Below are 6,656 nucleotides of genomic sequence, written 5' to 3' on the forward strand. Positions count from 1 at the left end.
GTGGAAACCTGTTTCCCCCATCCATTTCGACGCGGCCCATCTTCATCGTCGGCAGTCAGGACAGCACCGGCTGGGCGAGGAGGGAAGTCTCCCTCATGGGGGAAAGGGAACGGCGACGGGAGCACCACCTCGTAGGTTACGTGGAACTCTTCGGGATCCGGCCAGCGTCACGAACGGTTGGAGCCGCACGCTCTCGTCACCTTCCGCGGAAGGCGCACGGGGATCCGTTGTGCCTTGCCGCTGGACTTGTGGTTCCAGGCAGCGAAGTGCGCGCAGCAAACGCGCGCTCGCGGCACCTTCCCCAGCAAATGCTAGGGAATGGCTTTGCCCCAAGAATGCGGCGCGCACGGGAAAACCCGGCCCCCATTGTCGGCGCATACAAAAGTTCGCCGCCGATACCTCCGAAGTCGCACCCCTGCCCCAGCCGGTAAGTCGGAAGTCCTTCTTACGTAGCCTTCTATTTCCGAGGAATGCCTCGTTAATGTTTTGTAGCTAGATGGCCCGCTCTCTGTATTAATTGCAAGTGTAATAAATAGTATATGAGTGTTAACGCTATTGTCATCCCCTCCCTTTGTTTCCCTCGAGCACGAACCCCTCCGCGGTTAGCGAGCGGGAACGCTGCATCCGCGGAGTGGGAGTGCGGGCGGGGCGAAAGGCTTTGTCCCCCGCCGTATTTCCACAATTACAAGCCAAATTGAGAGGAGAGAGGCAAGACAGACTTGAGAGCAACCGCTTAGCACATACATCAGTGCTCTTTTTAAAGCTTCCCTCACGCCTAGGTCCCTAGATGGGCCCAACAGTTTCTTCACAAATGTCAAATGATCTGGACGCACGTGACGTATTGGGGCATAGATTTTCTGAATACTACCTAGAAGGAAAGCTGCTATCCACCGTGAGAATGCCGGAAGACAGCTGTATTGTACTTGGCTTGGCTAGCGTTAGCCCTACAACATCACGACGACTGCAGAAATACAAATTTTCGCAAAACATATATTTCAGGGAAATGTTGTTTTACAATCAATAAGCAATATAATAAAAATATGCTTGCTGCACCAAGGCTCTCACCCAGGCTGCCCACTGACGTCATCGGGGTAGGGGACGCGCAGCGGTGAGGAGTCGCCATAATTTGTTGCGAGCTACTGCGAGCAGTGATATTTAATAGTTATTTCTAAATTATAAGGTCCACGCAGAGCTTTCAAATTTGATTCGAATGTCCACAAAGACCACCGCTACAGATCTGTTGCACCAGAATATGTCCACCGAAATCATTTCCGGGTCCCTTTAAGGCGAAGGTTAGGTGTCCCCTCCAGTTTTTTGGTTTACCGGCTACCAACACAAGCGATTAGACATGATAGTTCGGCAGACCCTGCTTTCGGTACAAGAGTACCTTCAACGTGCGGGATTGTCTATGTAATTGAAAAATTCTGGCTTTGTCCGGTTTACAGGATTAGGAAAATGTTATCCGTGGTTGGAGATAGACCTCGTCAGCTCGTGCATTCGCCAACTTAGTCACATGCGCTTTCTTGACGTCGTTCTTGACTCCTGCCTTCAGTGGTGACGAGCTCTGGACTCAATTGTCTCACCTCTATCTTCGCGCATCTTTGTCATCCTTAGGATCGCAGGTGAAAAATGGGAAATCATTCTTCATCTGTGGGCAGACTCCACAAAGCCCCGGTGATGAGGCGTGCACAATGTACCAAACGCTTTTAATTATACCCCATCTTGGCGTCGTTCTTGACTCCTGCCTTCAGTGGCGACGAGCTCTGGACTCAATTGTCTCACCTCTATCTTCGCGCATCTTTGTCATCCTTAGGATCGCAGGTGAAAAATGGTAAATCATTCTTCATCTGTGGGCAGACTCCACAAAGCCCTGGTGATGAGGCGTGCACAATGTACCAAACGCTTTTAATTATACCCCATCTTGGCGTCGTTCTTGACTCCTGCCTTCAGTGGCTACGAGCTCTGGACTCAATTGTCTCACCTCTATCTTCGCGCATCTTTGTCATCCTTAGGATCGCAGGTGAAAAATGGTAAATCATTCTTCATCTGTGGTAAGACTCCACAAAGCCCTGGTGATGAGGCGTGCACAATGTACCAAACGCTTTTAATTATACCCCATCTTGGCGCCGTTCTTGACTCCTGCCTTCAGTGGCTACGAGCTCTGGACTCAATTGTCTCACCTCTATCTTCGCGCATCTTTGTCATCCTTAGGATCGCAGGTGAAAAATGGTAAATCATTCTTCATCTGTGGTAAGACTCCACAAAGCCCTGGTGATGAGGCGTGCACAATGTACCAAACGCTTTTAATTATACCCCATCTTGGCGTCGTTCTTGACTCCTGCCTTCAGTGGCTACGAGCTCTGGACTCAATTGTCTCACCTCTATCTTCGCGCATCTTTGTCATCCTTAGGATCGCAGGTGAAAAATGGTAAATCATTCTTCATCTGTGGTAAGACTCCACAAAGCCCTGGTGATGAGGCGTGCACAATGTACCAAACGCTTTTAATTATACCCCATCTTGGCGCCGTTCTTGACTCCTGCCTTCAGTGGCTACGAGCTCTGGACTCAATTGTCTCACCTCTATCTTCGCGCATCTTTGTCATCCTTAGGATCGCAGGTGAAAAATGGTAAATCATTCTTCATCTGTGGTAAGACTCCACAAAGCCCTGGTGATGAGGCGTGCACAATGTACCAAACGCTTTTAATTATACCCCATCTTGGCGTCGTTCTTGACTCCTGCCTTCAGTGGCTACGAGCTCTGGACTCAATTGTCTCACCTCTATCTTCGCGCATCTTTGTCATCCTTAGGATCGCAGGTGAAAAATGGTAAATCATTCTTCATCTGTGGTAAGACTCCACAAAGCCCTGGTGATGAGGCGTGCACAATGTACCAAACGCTTTTAATTATACCCCATCTTGGCGTCGTTCTTGACTCCTGCCTTCAGTGGCGACGAGCTCTGGACTCAATTGTCTCACCTCTATCTTCGCGCATCTTTGTCATCCTTAGGATCGCAGGTGAAAAATAGTAAATCATTCTTCATCTGTGGGCAGACTCCACAAAGCTCTGGTGATGAGGTGTGCACAATGTACCAAACGCTTTTAATTATATCCCATCTTGGCGTCGTTCTTGACTCCTGCCTTCAGTGGCGACGAGCTCTGGACTCAATTGTCTCACCTCTATCTTCGCGCATCTTTGCCATCCTTAGGATCGCAGGTGAAAAATGGTAAATCATTCTTCATCTGTGGGCAGACTCCACAAAGCCCTGGTGATGAGGCGTGCACAATGTACCAAACGCTTTTAATTATACCCCATCTTGGCGTCGCTCTTGACTCCTGCCTTCAGTGGCGACGAGCTCTGGACTCAATTGTCTCACCTCTATCTTCGCGCATCTTTGCCATCCTTAGGATCGCAGGTGAAAAATGGTAAATCATTCTTCATCTGTGGGCAGACTCCACAAAGCCCTGGTGATGAGGCGTGCACAATGTACCAAACGCTTTTAATTATACCCCATCTTGGCGTCGCTCTTGACTCCTGCCTTCAGTGGCGACGAGCTCTGGACTCAATTGTCTCACCTCTATCTTCGCGCATCTTTGTCATCCTTAGGATCGCAGGTGAAAAATGGTAAATCATTCTTCATCTGCGGGCAGACTCCACAAAGCCCTGGTGATGAGGCGTGCACAATGTACCAAACGCTTTTAATTATACCCCATCTGCATTGCAGTTTGAACGTCAAGAAATTTCGAACCAGAGGAGCCTAAGGAGAGCCCTTGGAGCTCCGCAAGCGGCCGTGAGTAATCAAGGCCTTCATGAGTCACTATCGAAACCTATTATCCCTGTGGCTTCACAAAGGTTATTATGAAACTTTGTCGCCTAGAGACGGTAGCCGGGCGAGCTCTTCTACAGCGTCTCTGAAAGAGGTCTGAATCCCGGGCTTGCATGACACTTCACGCTCTTAGTGCCCTAGGGCTTAACTTTCGGCGAAGCTTGTGGTGAAACCCACCTTTGTCATTTGAGTATCTCAACTGTGCTTTGACCATTACTCGCGTTCGCGCTAAGCGGAGTATACTACTTTAGCGGAAACGCACTCGCTCGTAATCGAGCATTTTGAAACAGGAAATACCCGCCATCTCCAAGTTTTCACTGATGCGGACAAGGTAATCGGAGCTGCACAGCGATGTTTCATATTCCATATCTGAATACTGCCTGGTCTGTCCGCCTTACTCGAGTCGAGTCTTCCACAACGATTGAAAGCGTTGCAGCCGAACGGAACCTAAGGTCTTATGCGGCTCAACCTGTTGCCAGCCTGACGGATTCGAAATCTGCCCTTCAAATGTTAGAGCGTGGGTTCCCCTCTGAAGGGTTGTCTCGCAGCTATCTGCGCTTGGTGCATAATCTACGCAGTAGAAGTTTCTCTTCGCGTTTCCAGTGGGTACCTTCGCATACAGGTGTCTTGGGCAACGAGATTGCGGACAGCCTCACCCATGAAGCGCTCTAGGGGAATCCATCAAGAAAAATCCCTCAAGTTGTCAAGAGATTCTGCAAAGAAAAAGTTCCCAGCCATTTCAGTTCCCTGTGGTGTCCACCCAATCGGCCATGTGTAACCTAGGGACTAAACAGACCTCCAGCCAGTTTACTACACCGCATTTTCACGGATTTAGCTGATACCCGAGCATGGATGCGAAAACTGGCCTGGCATCATCTCTTCTGTGTTCTACATGTGTTGTGTGCGGGGATGTACAACATTATTGAGCTTTAGGATAGTGTGAGCCTATTCGTTAGGGGCATAGGAGCATAGCGGGGGGGGGGGGGGGGGAGCAGTGCGCATGCGCAGAATGCTAACGCTCCTTCGGTTACCGTTCTGCCAATGTGCACTGCGCCCCGCTATTCCCTTATCCACTTACGATATATAGGGTCATCCTGTTATACAACTCGCTATTAGCTTACGTGCTGCCCAGATTACAACACGGAGAGGTGTGTCCTACTCGCTCCACTCAAGCTGGCAGGAGCGCCGCACGGTTCACTTCAGGACATTGTTTACCCACGCGCCATCCCGCGTTCTAGAATTCCTTCGAGACTGATATGGACCCCAGTCGGTGACAGCAGCAGTTTATGAGTACTGTGGGTGATCGTATGCACGGCAACTTATAATTGCCTGGTCCCAGATGCATAGATCTGCCTGGTCACAGATCGGTGCCTCAAATTCTCGACTTTAATTATTATCTAAGTGTCACTATCGTGGCGCTATTGCCGGGAGAATAATCGCAAGGCTTAGCCCACCTGTAGCTTAAACAACCTCAACTCAAAACATCTTAAGAAAAGGCGAGGTTTAATGCAGAAGTGCTGCTGCACGATTTTGTGACATCTGGCAGGAGTTTCAATGCTCTGAAGGCAGTGCTTTCAGGGGTTATCATTAATAAGGGGGGATGGTGTGATTGGAGGAGGGCAGACATGGTAAGCTAAAGAAATCCAGTTTTCGCCTTCAGTGTCCAAGGAGGTGACAGCGTTAAGTGTGTGACGTTCACGCAGTGCGAGCGCAGTATTGTTGCGAATTGTGGCCAAGTATGGGTAGAAAGGATAGAAACAGCAGTTACGAGTCAAGGCCTTCGAGGATATGCGGGTGCATGCCGCGGTGAGGCAAGACACACTGGACAGACATCATAGCGGAGAATACAACGGTCGATGTTAACGTCCGCAGAGCTATCATGTATTAATCCCTTGGGATTCCTTGACGTAAGAGCGCCCGGATAGCTCAGTCGGTAGAGCGTTAATCTTTTAACCTAACGGTCCGGGGTTCGAGACCCCGTTCGGGCGTGGTTTTTTTCCCTTTAATTGAGTGGTCTCCGATATCAAGATAAGAGTAAACGATAAGAGTAGACGCAATAAATAAATGCAAGCACAATGATGCTATTTCAATGACTAAAGTGTTATTGAGCTGTTTTGGTGTTTGCTTCTTGAGAATCTAATGAAGCTCAACGTTGGGAACGGCTTTCCCAAAAGAGGGGTCTATGTGCGCTTTTCCGGGGAGGGGGGGGGGGGGGGGGCGCTAAGGAAGTAGTCGGGCGGGCGCTGATTTTGCGGTCCCTTGACGTTCAGAACGTGGCCGTGGTGCTTCTTAGCTCCCCTGGATACTTCCACATTGTGTATGTCTCGGTCTCCTTCTGAAAGAGAAAAACACGACGCTGCCATAAACTGCAGAGAACAGACAATCACGCAGTTACAGCTTGTGTAATGTCATCCGAGCTAGCAATTTCTTGGCGCGCGCACGATGGCGGTCGGGGGCAGCTTCCGGCAGCAGTGAATGCAGCGCCAGAAGGTGCTTTCACACGCGCGCTCCGAGCCAGCTTTTGCAGCGATAGCTACATTACGCTAGTATTTCGAGCCTTCAGCGTGGCGGTGCCGTGGCTGGTCACGAGGCTGGTCACGTGATGCGGAGCACCTGCCGGCTGTTTAACCAGAGCTAAACCACAGCCAGTTTTTTGGTTGAGCAGGCTCTAATAAGAAGTCTAATGTGTACTGTAGCGCCATGAGTTGCAAATGAGCGAGGCGCACCATTCATGTCAATTTAGCTTCTGTACTGCTGCTCAGGTGGTCATGACGTAAATCTTAGAACACCAACTAGTGCGGAGAGCGTACAGTGCATTGCATACGCTAGACG

The 6,656-nt window shown here is 49.8% G+C and overlaps 1 non-coding gene across 1 annotated transcript; it reads left to right on the forward strand.

Moving 5' to 3' along the window:
* The first annotated feature begins 5,739 nt into the window (after nt 1-5,739).
* On the forward strand, nt 5,740-5,812 carry TRNAK-UUU (transfer RNA lysine (anticodon UUU)). The gene has a single exon. It is a non-coding gene; the product is annotated as a tRNA-Lys (tRNA).
* The last annotated feature ends 844 nt before the right edge of the window (nt 5,813-6,656 follow it).

Source organism: Amblyomma americanum, chromosome 1 (genome assembly GCF_052857255.1).
Source record: "Amblyomma americanum isolate KBUSLIRL-KWMA chromosome 1, ASM5285725v1, whole genome shotgun sequence".
NCBI classification, from domain to species: domain Eukaryota; kingdom Metazoa; phylum Arthropoda; class Arachnida; order Ixodida; family Ixodidae; genus Amblyomma; species Amblyomma americanum.